General features: G+C 40.8%; 1 protein-coding gene across 1 annotated transcript in view; it reads right to left on the bottom strand.

The window, feature by feature from the left end:
- The window catches only part of LOC311010050 (scavenger receptor cysteine-rich type 1 protein M160-like), a gene marked incomplete at both ends in the record, with an annotated part of 90,886 nt that overhangs the window by 51,426 nt on the left and 25,761 nt on the right, over positions 1 to 13,699 (bottom strand). The gene's annotated exons all lie outside the window — the stretch shown is intronic.

Below are 13,699 nucleotides of genomic sequence, written 5' to 3'. Positions count from 1 at the left end.
CTGGTCTCCAGTCTCCCTGTCTCACCTCCAGTGCTCCAGCACAGCGACTGGCTCCTCCCACCAACCTGACATCATCAGGCTCTGAACAGAAAGAAGAGAGTCTTCAGTGAAAGAAGTGAAGATTCTGCCTTCTTTCTCTCGTGTTAATTTCTCTATTTACCTGTTGAGTTGTGATTTCCTTCAACCTGGAGTCCTGGAGAAACACAAACATATATATTGTTTTCATTCAATGAAATAAAATCAACAAACATGTTTTCAAATGATGTTGGAGAGAGCGAATATCTGGTCGATGTGACCACTGCTCTTTGAAAATCCTGTTTGTGTCCACTCCTGCATCCATCCTTCTGAGGACAAGCAGATGATGGAGGGAGACAGGAGAGAGACAGACAGCAGGTGATGGAGGGAGACAGGAGAGAGACAGACAGCAGGTGATGGAGGGAGACAGGAGAGAGACAGACAGCAGATGATGGAGGGAGACAGGAGAGACAGACAGCAGATGATGGAGGGAGACAGGAGAGAGACAGACATGGAAATATCCAAATCATATTTCATTACTAACCCTATAACGCAATAATCAATCATTACTTTTGAAAATCTTCATGGAAAATTAGGTGAAAAGTGTGTTTTATGGTCACAAAGGTGACCGGTGGGATAATGTCTATGTTAGCATATTTCTCCTTCACAGTCTTATAAAATACTTCTAAAATGTAAAACTCTGTTTCTGGCAGCATCTCCATCATCGCCACTAAAATACTTCATCACATGCTAGTGTGACTATTTTACATATCAAAAGTCCTCATACATCACCGATATGAATACAGAAAGCAAACTCAAAACATCTCCTTTATTGTAACATTGTGACTTTATGAAAATGTATTGAAACCTTCATGTTCTAACTTTGTTCTAACATTTTATCTTGTACTTTAGTTCAATATTACTTTAGTGCATTCATTGTAACATTGTAATATTTAATCTGTAGGCCAGTCACATGATTCATTTACAATATAGGGGTTATTCAGGATAGAGGTATTCTGCAGTCAAGAAGAGGAAAGCATCAAACTAAACTTTGATATATACATGTATATATTTATGTGTGTGTGTGTGTGTGTGTGTGTCTCCTCCTCATAGTCCATATCTGACCCATCACTATCACCATCACTGAGGACAGCATCTTTCTCATGTTGAGGGCTAGCTGTAATATTGCATGCCTTGTGTGGGCGGGCCCCTCGGTCCAACATAATGCAGCATGTTAGTGTGTGTAAGTTCAACTAGAAGACAGAAGAGAAAGTTAGGTAGAACAACAACTCTGTATGTGTACAAGTTGAAGAATGCCCTGTCTTCTCATGATAGGATTACTTGTTCATGTCCTTAACACAATCATGTCTGATCACTAATGTCACTTATTAATCATCTAGTTTCTTTGATCGTCTGTTATACTTCTCTATGAGTCGTATCTTCCCATCTTTTTTTTCTTATTTAATTAATGACATGTTTCTGTTTGTGTCCGTGTGTTTCTGTTCAATGTTTTGTCTAAATTGTGTTTTCATTGTATTCATGTTGTTCGGGACCCCCTGGAAAACGAGATGGTACATCCCAAGGGCTTATTCCTAATAAAGAACTCCAAACAAGTACATGTACATCTAGATACTGTACATTGTGTTATCCCACTGGTCACAACATGTTTCTTCATTCTGTGACTTCAGTGAACAGAGTTGAGTGATTGTAAATACATATATCAATACTAAACATCTTAAAGATTATGTGAACCAGAAATATTAGTCTTATCTTCATATTAACATACTTTACTAAGCTTGTTTTGTTGGAGCTTTCATGCAGCCATCCTCCTCTACAGGTGCAACCAGGAAGTAATCAGCTCTGGTCATGTGACATTTACACTAAACATGCAACACTGCACATATGTCATTGAGAGGTTTTATTACTTCAATACTTTCTGGAAATGGATCGATACAATATTCAGTAATGTTTTTAGGACCTGTTAACTGAAAATGTTTTCATGGTTACTATAGTGACCGATGGGATTAAATTTAAAGTGCACAGCTTAACCAATGTTAATGTTATTTAATTTACCTGACAATGTTCCTCTCTCAGCCTGAACCATCATAATATCAAATAAAAAGGATACAAATTATGATCTTTGGCTCCATTTTAATCAGATCAGTTAGTTACGTCTTCTTTGTGCTTTAGGGTCAACAGCAGCTGGTTGCTAAGCAACGGGAGTGGCAAAGTGTGAGGGCGGACGCGGGAACAGCAGGTGACTCAAACAGGAAGTCCTCTGTAGATCACACTGGGCGCGTTTGGGATCGCATGCATTTGCGCCGATGCATGCACGAGACTTGAGAGGATCCGCCGGAACTCGTCATAAACACGCAAAGTTATCACCACGTCAAGTCGGACACAGGTGCACTTCACGGACTTTTTTTTAATTTAAACTTTATTATTAATTGTATACATAACAAAAACTATCGCGCCAGGGGAAACTTCACGGACTTTGCACAAAGAATATGGCCTGCCCAGTGGCGCTGGCTTTCTTCGTCGCTGACGAACTCGAGCCGAGGCATTTGAAGTCCCGTTGTTGACGGAGGCTGAGGAATTTTCTCACGTGGGAAATACCACGTGATAATTCTAACCAACTAGGGCAACGTTGAGGGGAGTGTCTTATGTCCGCACTTATTTCAGACCATCTGCAGAGAAAAGCATGCGAAGGGAGGTACCTGGAGATACCGCGAGTTTTTAAAGTCATGTGACATGTCGCAAAGGGAAGTTATCACCAGCATTTGTGACGTTTTTTTCCCAGAATGCCTTGTTTTGCGAGGCAAATGCATGCGCATGCTTGATTCCAAACAAGCCTACTGTCTCGGCCTTCACGTTCTACGTCAGCTGTGTTCTCTGAAGGATGCAGCCGCTGAATTTAGACACAACTATTGTGTTTCCTGTGACCCCTCCACAATAAAAGTTTATGTAGTGAGGTGTTTTAATGTGAAGCAGCAGCATTTAAATGCAGCTCTGACACAGAGTGAACAGGAAACAGTGAGGATGATCAATCAGATGGACTTACACACAGTAACACTGATCACATTTACATTTACATTTACATTTAGGTCATTTAGCAGACGCTTTTGTCCAAAGCGACTTACAATAAGTACATTTGTCAAAAGAAGGAAACAAGGAAACCACAACGAATCATTGCCGATAAAGTAAGAGCTAAAAGTAGAACAAGTGTTAGGTCCTCATCTGAGTAAACTAGTAGTTCACTCAGGACACACATGCTGCATCGTTTGTCACAAGTCTGAATATATGGCGGACTAACAACACCAACCGCTGCACAGAGAGATGCTTACTGAATATACATACAGTGATTGTAGAAATAATACATGTAACCACTTCAAAACATTCATTTCACAAATACTTATTTACAACAATGATAACTGCAGCTTAGAAAAACATAAGTAGACACTGGCTGCAGCCCAACCCTCCCACAGTAGAAGAATGGACAGATATGATTAATGATAGATACTGAATGGGAAGAAAATCACCTTTTCAATTCATATACAAATGGATAAATCCACAAAAATATGGTCAAAATGGGTTTCCTTCATGAAAAGACACAGACTGATCTAAGGGAAGTAACGGATTAAATATGAAAGTGTCCTCAGCTAATTGAACGGTCATTTTAAAAGCTGATAGACAATCTCCCTACAAAGGTGTTTTCTCTTTTCATGTATTATTTTCCCACACACCCCTGCTCTATTTCACTTGTTCTAATGTTGGGAAAAACCTGGTTCTTATCCCCTCCTCTCTAATGTTTTATTTTTATAGTTATATATAATTATCCATGTACATGTGTAAACAATCTGTGTCCATTTATAAAAATGAATATATTATTGGTTTCACAGTCGTTGGAAAATAGCATGTCATTTGAACCCCAGCTGTAATTCATTGTGTCAGCCGCTAGAGGGAGCTAGAGGGCCATCAATCAGACCGTCCGAATACACGGAAGTACATCTCTCATGTGAAGAGATGCACAAAGATGCTCCTGAAGTACAAAGCTGAAATCTAAAAACTGCAGTTTAAGAGCAGCAGAGAACTTTACAGAGGATAACATGTTTGAGAAATATAATTTAAAAATGTTATGGAATGTAAGGGCAGAGAAGAAAATACAAAGAGATATGTTTGCACTGAAATAATATATGACTCAGGAATGTTTATTTCTGTTTGAAGTTCACAACATTTTTCGTATGAAAATAGAAAAGTTGTTGTTGAAATATGGATTTTTATGAAAAATAGAAATGTTAAAAATGTTGGCCCACTAGGGAGCCTTGTCTGGGTCATGTGTTCTTGAGATGTCTTATGCATTTATTCTAAAACTTCGTACAATGTACAAATGAATAAACACTGTCCAGCTGGACACATTAAAGTGCATGAACATTAATAACATGTCTTATGTAAACTAGAGGTGGGGGAAAAATCGGGCAGCGGGCGGCCCCCGCGGATCCGCTCCGGAGAACCGTAAACTCTTAGACGCACCGATGGGAGTCTAAAAAAACCTGTGGACCCAAAGTATCGATATTTGCCGTCAGTGTATCGATTATTTATTGCGACAGAGAGCACAACAATATATTGTAATATAGATTTTTTTCCAACCTCTAATATTACCTACAAAAATAAGGAAATTAACTGATGGCCAAGACCGCAGGCCTCTCTCTCTCCCTCTCTCTCTCACCCCCTCCCTCCCTCCCTCATTCTCTCTCTCTCACTCTCTCTCTCACCCCCTCCCTCCCTCCCTCATTCTCTCTCTCTCACCCCCTCCCTCCCTCACTCTCTCTCTCTCCCCCTCCCTCCCTCACTCTCTCTCCCCCCCTCCCTCACTCTCTCTCTCTCTCCCCCTCCCTCACTCTCTCTCTCTCTCTCTTCCCCTCCCTCCCTCACTCTCTCTCTCTCCCCCTCCCTCCCTCACTCTCTCTCACCCCCTCCCTCACTCTCTCTCTCTCCCCCTCCCTCACTCTCTCTCTCTCCCCCCCTCCCTCCCTCCCTCCTTCCTTCCCTCCCTCACTCTCTCTCTCTCTCCCCCTCCCTCCCTCCCTCTCTCTCCCCCCCTCCCTCACTCTCTCTCTCTCCCCCTACCTCACTCTCTCTCTCTCCCCCCCTCCCTCCCTCCCTCTCTCTCTCTCTCTCTCTCTCCCTCCCTCCACATATCAGTTTAAATGAACGACAACAAGAAACAAATGCTGATCAAGAGTTTAGAGCAATTTAAGGTCGTGATTCTTGTCCTAAATATGTCAGGCTTCATTCAGTGGTTGAAACTAATATTATTAACATTAATTGAAGTTTTGCAGTATAGAACAGACATTCCCTGACCTCAGGCGCACGCCCACCCACAAAGCAGACAGTCGCACCGCTGTTGTTTTACATATGATTCAAATATTAATTTTCACATTCGAAATTGTTTTTAACAACTATTCGAATATATATTGGAATTTAGAATATTTGTCGACAGCCCTACTTCCCTGTGATCAAAAGCAAGGAAAACATGATTGATGTATGTAATACATACTAAAAAAGAAATAATAAATGACTGAAATGGAATGAAAACCTCTGATTGGATGAAAACCCCGTGGAGTGGAGCCTGGCGGTGTTGATGTATGTGAGCAGTTTGTTCTCATTTAAAGATCCAACACAAATAATATCACATCATCTTTAAAGCAGAGTCCTACCTGAGATCCACAGCAACAGCACCAGCACCAACAGGGGGTCCATGATGTGCAGGTAGACCGTCTGTCTGCCCGCCTGTCTGTCTCTGCTCTGATAAAGACCTGCGCTGTCCTCAATGTAGATCTGTGTACAGGAAGAGGTGGAGCTTTACTCTTTACTTATAAAAATTTCTCAGAACTGCATTTCTGGGAAACCAAAAAACTTTTAATCAGACAAGAATCTGCCTACTGAGGACATTATATGACTGTTACTATGACAACCAGGAAACCACTTAGATGTTCCTATGAGATAAATGCTGTCAGTGTCGTCTTATTATTTCCGCTCGATGTTTCAACATCAAGTCTTTCAGAGGAGACTGGATTACAGCTTATATTAACTGTTGATGGATCTATTGAATGTTTTAGTAATCAATCATTGAGTCTATAAAACACCAGTAAACGGTATAAAATGTGCAGCCCAGTCTGTCAGAATCCGAGGTGAAGTCTTTAAATGTCTTGTTTTGTCCGACCAACAGTCCAAAAGCCAAAGAGATTCAGTGGATGTGGATCTCTGCAGGAAGCTCCGAGCTGTCCATTCCTGTTGGATTCCTTCTAACTTCTGAATTCAAACATCGTCCCTCAAACTCGTAGCAGGAAAATGATGATGAGAAACGGTGCAGGATGATATTTGAGTGTTTCAGTGTGTCGTCTCCTTGTTGACTGCAGTCTGTGTGTAACTGCCGCTGTAACTGACTGTGTCTCAGTCACTTCACTGACATCATGTTTCAGTCTGACTTTGACTTTCATTCGTCCTTCATAAAGCAGCAGGATGTTTTCAGCTCTGCTGCTTTCTTTATTCAGAACACCTCATATTTTATTGCTCTGGAGGCTCATTTTATTCTGAACCTGTAAATCTGTTTGTGTTGTTTTAGCTGCATTCGGCCTCCAGAGGGGTTCCACCTTTGTCACGGCCTCCTGCACCGCTTTAATCTGGCGCTCAAATACTCTAGAAAACAACTTTGACAGGTACGGTGGCTGAGGAGGAACATACAGGGTGAACTTTACAATAGTGATCCAGCGCTTTATCAATACATTACAACCAGAATCAAAGAGAGGGAGTGAGGGGGGCTCACAGTCTGGTTATGGGACCAGCCGGTCATAAACTGATGCACGGTGAACCTTTGCTGAACAACATGAACAGCTTCATGAACACAATTCAATAACATTCATGAATATAGGCCAGAGATCTTCAACATGGGGTCCTGGACCCATAGGGGGTCCACGGATTTCCAGCAGGGGGTCCCCAACATTATTTGATCCCAAACCTTTTTTCTTACAAAATGTAAAATATGTTCAAAAATACACATGAACATTAATACAACATCTAATAAGCAAATATAAATGTTAATTGTTGTGTAAATGTGAAATTGTGATGTAGAAATGCCAATATAGATTTACAATATGTTCTGTAAATATATATTTCTGTCAACAATTATTATTTTAATGGCTAAGCATTGCATACATACATCATTACAAAGTACCTGTATACATGGCACTATAGGCTGCACTACACATTATTATTGGCCCGGCTTAATAAGGAACATGATTAATATGATATGTAATAGGAGGCCCTCCACCGTGTCACTATCAGCCAAGGGGCCCTTGGCCTGGAAAACGTTGAAGACCTCTGATATGAATGAATGTAAAAATATGGTCACACTGTTTAAATAATGACAGTAGGCTACTTCACTGGATGGAAACTTGGAATGAGCAGTGGGATAACCGGAATGAACACATTAGTTTCCCAACAAAGTGACTGAGATACAGATAAGACTGATAGATCCTGGATCTTAGCCCGGTCTGGAGCAGGCTAGCTCCACAGGATACATCTCCATGGTGACCGATGCCATGACATGAGACATACTTTCATGGAACTGGATCAAGGCTAACTTCAGCCAGGATATGGATCTCTGGACTCTGAACCTAACCCCGGACTCTGAACCTGACCCCGGACTCTGAACCTGACCTACGAGTCACCATGGCAACCAGGAGAGTTAGAGATATTACTTTTGTGTTTATGGAGAAAACAAGCTCATCCTTAGAAAGCGGAGCAACACAGCTGCAGCAACGGAGCAATAGTTGGTCTGGGAAGCAAATGTAGACCGAATTAAATAGTCATTTGATTTCAAAGTGAATAACATTTTCTTTTTAGGTCCACAGCGCAGCGGCGTAACGGTAAGCAACGCTGACTAATACAAACCCGACTGAGGTTCAGTTCCTGTTGGTCATGGCTGAAAGTTGTGGAAATAAAAAGAAGAGTTTTGATTTAGGTTTAATCCCACAGACACAAAAAGAATGTGGCTGCAGCTGAAAATGAAGCATAAGAATATTGTGCAGCCTAAGACATGGTTTTAATCATATTTCACATATTAAACAGAGTTAATATCAGTGGCTATTTCTACTTCCAACAGAACGCTGCTTCAACACACAGAAATGTCCTTAAACATTTCAGAAAACTCCCATTTGCAAAAAACCTAAGAGTTCTGCAAAGAATCTGGTCTGAGATTACGATATGAAATAAAGAAATGTAAGGCCGGAGAATATTGTTCAGATGTGTGATGGATGGTGAGGTAAAACTGAAGAGTTCTACTAAGTAAACAACATCCTCTCCAGACGCGAGGCTGCTAGAATCACTTGTGCTTCCATATCGATGGTTGACGAGGAAAGGACTCTGCAAGTTTCCACAGCTGGTTCAGGATCAGCAAAAGGAGGAGACAGATTGGGAGAAACTCAGTTTGTTGAAGAAAACCTGCCAGCGAGCAGGTTAGCTTCAGAGTCAGTTACCATGGTAACAGTTTACTGATAAGGAAACGTCAGCCTGTTAAAGCCTGAACGTATTAAGTGTATGTTGCAATAACAGCTGAGTGGAAGGAGAGGCGGTTTGAGGGGGAAGGGGGTGGAGCTGCTGATATAGCTGATAACGACACACGCGTGCACGCGCTAGTGCTCGAGACGGCAGAGTGCCAGAAAACTTCCCCTACCGAGTCACACAAACACACGTCTGCATTATTGTAACTCACCATCTCAAGTTAAAACAACTTGAATATGTTTATATGACTTCCCATTTCAAGTTAAGATTTATATTCCAAATGACTTTCGACTAACATGTAGAAGTTAACTTGACTGACAATTATTGCAGTGTATCTGTTCAAAGATTGGGTTGCAAAGCAGCAGAACATTTCCAGTACATTTTCTGAAGACTTTCCATGGGAAGTTACGCTGGGGAATTTGGGAGATATTCATATATTATATTTGCACTTTGCAATATGCTGCTGCAGTTTTGTGGCATTCTTCACGTATGTCTTTTCACAATATTTACACACAAAGACTTTCCTTGAACATCAGCTTGTGTGAAATCGGATGATGCATGTGGCATTTTACGGTAGAATAAGATAACAGCATTGATACTCTCAAGTGTACTTGCATGAAATCTGGTTGTTTTAGTCAAAATTATGCTTAAGTATATTTTCCTCAACTATATTAAAAATCCCTGTTCAGGACCAACCTTTAATTTTGTAAATTCCAGGTTTATTCCCATGAATTCCTGATAATTCCCATGGAAAGTTTCCAACTGAAACTTGCATTAAGCAGCCCTGTGACGTCACTGCTCCTCTCCTGTCAGCCTCTCTGCTGCTGTGAAGACACACAGCGGTGGTAGGGAGGACGGGCTGGTTGTCTCAACCTCAGAGTAACAACATGGATGAAGGTCGGTGAGGAGGTGGGACCCGGTAACTTCATGAATCCAGACACGAAGGCGGGTGGTTTTCCGGCGTTTCTGGGACTTGTACAGCAGGTACAGTGCAGCAACGGGGGAGATATCAGCCATGATCGACGTGGAAAGAGAGCGGGAGAAAGGGGCGCCCACGGTTCAAAAATCAGCATCATGCGCGAATGACGCGAATAGTCCAAAATGATCAAGCGGCGCGATACACGCGTGTCACGCGATTGTATTCGCCTCTGTCGCGTCCGGTGTGAACGCCGCATAATGTAAACCAGTTTGTAGTACAACAGTATGTCGAGTTATTAATGTTAATGGTTAGACTTGAAATACTTTACATCAAGGAAATGTGATGAGGAGGTTATGATCTGGGAGTATATACATATTTGACATAATAAATGAAATTAATATATTAATTATTTGAGTTTTACATGGGTGAGATTGTAGAGATTTACTTTACTTATTTTTGAGTTATTTTTTTGGACTATTAAAGTGTTTTATATTGAGAGGAGTTTCTCTTAATTTGTCCACAGTTTATGATGTAACACACTTAAACATCACAATCTACAGTCTCCAGCAACAGCAACACTCTCTGCCTGTCTACAACCCCACCTTCTGTCTGACTACCTGTCTAACTGCCTGTCTACAAGGCGGGCCTTATCTGTCTGTGTACAGACACTTAAGTATAGTGGGACCCATGTGTTTAACAGCTTTCTGGGTGTGAAGTTATGTTTGAGATGTACCAAAACCCAATGTTTGAGCTTATGTATAATGTTTTGCTAATAACTTACTGCCTGCGTCATCCATCTGTAGCCAAGGACAAGAGACGAGAGGAACCAACAAAGAGGGAAGACGAAACACAGATTATCAGAAACGTCGAAGAGGGACTGAATGTGGATCCCTCCCCCACCCCCCCCAAATCTCCATCCAGGTCTTCGTCATTCTCCCTCCCTCCAATAAACCTTTCTCTCCCCTCCTCCCCCTTGGAATTCCAGGAGCTACCCCCACCTACCCCCCGCCCTACTCAGACCCCCTCTCCCAAGGCTGCAACTAAGTCACCAAAACCCAGGACCCCCTCTAAACATCAAAACATGGCACCTTCTGCATTCCTGTAGTGACTACTAAGAGAGTAAACATTGGGAAACCTGAACACACAGCTAACCTAAACAATCTCATTCCTGTTCTCTCAAAATCAAAGTCAACCTCAAAGCCTGTCAATAACACCATCAGGATGGGTCTGCTAAATGTTAGGTCTCTTAATACCAAATCATTTTTAGTCAATGATTTTATTACCACTTCTAAACTTGATTTTATGTTTTTAAGTGAAACATGGCTAGAACAAAATAACAGTGCAAGCATTCTGATCGAGACAGCACCCCCCAACTATAATTTGATTGATGTTTGTAGATCTGGGAAAAGAGGTGGAGGGGTTGCTGCTATATTTAAAAATACATTTCAGGGGAAACAGATGTCACTTGGTGTTTTTCCATCATTCGAATATCTTTGTGCTGTGTTAAAATGCTCTCCCAGAGTTCTCCTGTTAATTATTTACAGGCCACCTAAATATTCATCACATTTTTTCGATGATTTTACTGAATTATTGTCTAGCATCTCCACTGATTTTGACTGCCTAGTTATAACTGGTGACTTTAATTTTCATATTGATGATTTGAATGACAAGGGTGCAAAAGAACTTTTTAATATTCTAGACACATTTGACCTTTCTCAACATGTGAAAGAGGCTACTCATTGTAAGGGACACACCCTGGACCTGATTATCACAAAAGGTCTCCATGTTTCTGATGTTTTTGGGACTGATCCTTCATTGTCTGATCACTTCTGTGTTTTCTTTAATATTTCTTTCATTCCTGACACACAAACAGAATCAAATAAGGTCAAAAAGCGGTACATCAATGAACATGCCAATGTACTCTTTAAAAATGCCATCTCCTCGTTACCACCTCTAAACCCATGTCATGCTGATGATCTTGTAAACATCTTTAATTCCAAAATTCTGAATGTCATAGATGTCATTGCACCTGCTACGGTTAAAACAATTTCTGGTAAGCAAAAGGCACCCTGGAGAAAAGCTGCTGTTGTGACAGCCCAGAGAAGAGAGTGCAGGAAGGCTGAACGAATCTGGCGGAGTACTAAACTTCATATTCACCATGACATCTATAAAGAGAGCCTCCGGGCCTACAATTTAGTCTTAAAAAGTGCGAGAGAAACATACTTCTCCAATATCATAAACAACAACACTAATAAGGCGAAAACCCTATTTGCAACTGTTGACAGACTGACCAACCCCCCAACACAAATACCAGCTAAACTCCACTCCACGCAGAAATGCAATGAGTTTGCATTCTTTTATACTAATAAAATTGAAGGCATCAGACGCGCCATCAATATCTCAAACAAAAAAGTTGGATCACCACCCTGTTCAGGCAAAAGTAACACAGCAATGATGGCAAGCTTTAATGTCATAGACTCTAAAACTCTAGTGGAAACGGTGACAAATCTAAAATCATCCACCTGCTGCCTTGATGCTTTACCTACCAACTTTTTTAAGAATGTTTTTGACTGCCTATCAATAGACGTATTGCAAATAGTTAATAACTCCATTCAATCAGGCAATTTCCCAAAGGCCTTCAAAACTGCAGTCATTAAACCTCTTCTAAAAAAGCGGAGCCTAGATGCCTCTATTATCAACAACTACAGACCAATTTCAAATCTACCCTTCATAAGTAAAATAATTGAGAAAGTTGTCCTCCAACAACTAAATCACTTCCTGGCTTCAACTGGCTACCACAACAACTTCCAGTCAGGATTTCAACCTTTTCATAGCACCGAGACCTTATTAAAGTTGTAAATGACATCCGTCTTAACACAAACTTCAATATTAATGCTATTAGACCTCGGTGCTGCATTTGACACTGTCGACCACTCAATACTCTTGGACAGGTTGGAAAACTGGGTGGGGCTCTCAGGCACAGTCTTAAACTGGTTCAAGTCATATCTACAAGATAGGAACTATTTTGTTTCCATTGGCGACTTTGTATCAGAACCTACCAATGTAACGTGTGGAGTCCCCCAAGGTTCAATCTTGGGGCCAACTTTATTCAACATCTACATGCTCCCACTAGGACAAATCATGCAAAATAATAACATTGACCACCATTGCTATGCCGATGACACCCAAATCTATGTAGCACTATCACCAAACGACTATCGCCCCATAGATCTTCTGTGCCAGTGCATTGAGCAAGTCAAAGACTGGATGTGCCAAAACTTCCTACAACTAAATGAGGACAAAACTGAGATAATTGTTTTTGGTGCTAAAAAAGAAAGGTTTAAAGTAATTCAACACCTTCACTCTCTGTCCCTGAAAACCTCAAACAAAGCCAGAAATCTTGGGGTTATTATGGATTCTGATTTACATTTCGACAGTCACATTAAATCAGTAACAAAATCAGCCTACTATCACCTAAAAAATGTAGCAAGACTTAGAGGGCTCATGTCAGCTCAAGACTTAGAAAAACTTGTACATGCCTTTATTACTAGTAGGCTAGACTACTGTAATGGTCTCCTTGCAGGTCGTCCGAAAAAAACTGTCAGGCAGCTACAGCTTGTTCAGAACGCTACTGCTAGAGTTCTTACAAAGACCAAAAAATGTGAGCACATTACACCAATTCTTAAATCCTTACATTGGCTCCCTGTATGTCAGAGGATTGATTTCAAAATCCTCCTGCTCACATATACCTCGGTCCTAGACCATGTAGTGATTTATATCACTGATATGCTCCCACTACATAAGACTTCTAGACCACTAAGATCTTCTGAGACCAATATGTTAGTGATTCCCAGAGTAAACAACAATCACGGGAAAGCATCATTTAGTCACTATGCAACAAAAAGCTGGAATAAACTTCCTGAAGATGTAAGACTTGCCCCAACTCTGACCACTTTTAAAACTAGACTGAAAACTTTTATGTTCACCATAGCTTTCTGCTAAATCTTTTAATGTCTGCACTGTTTTTAATTATTGCAAATATGTTTTTATTCTCCTTTTCTTTCTGTAATGCATTTTTAATTTTTTGCCTTTATTTTCTTTTAATTCTTCTGTTGTTTTTTGTTGTATGATGTGAAGCACTTTGAGTCTGCCTTGTGTATGAAATGTGCTATACAAATAAAGTTGCCTTGCCTTGCCTTGCCT

Source organism: Eutrigla gurnardus (assembly GCF_963514095.1).
Source record: "Eutrigla gurnardus genome assembly, chromosome: 24".
In the NCBI taxonomy this organism is placed as follows: domain Eukaryota; kingdom Metazoa; phylum Chordata; class Actinopteri; order Perciformes; family Triglidae; genus Eutrigla; species Eutrigla gurnardus.
The sequence above is the reverse complement of the archived record's forward strand: the minus strand, read 5'-3'. Positions and strand labels throughout refer to the sequence as shown.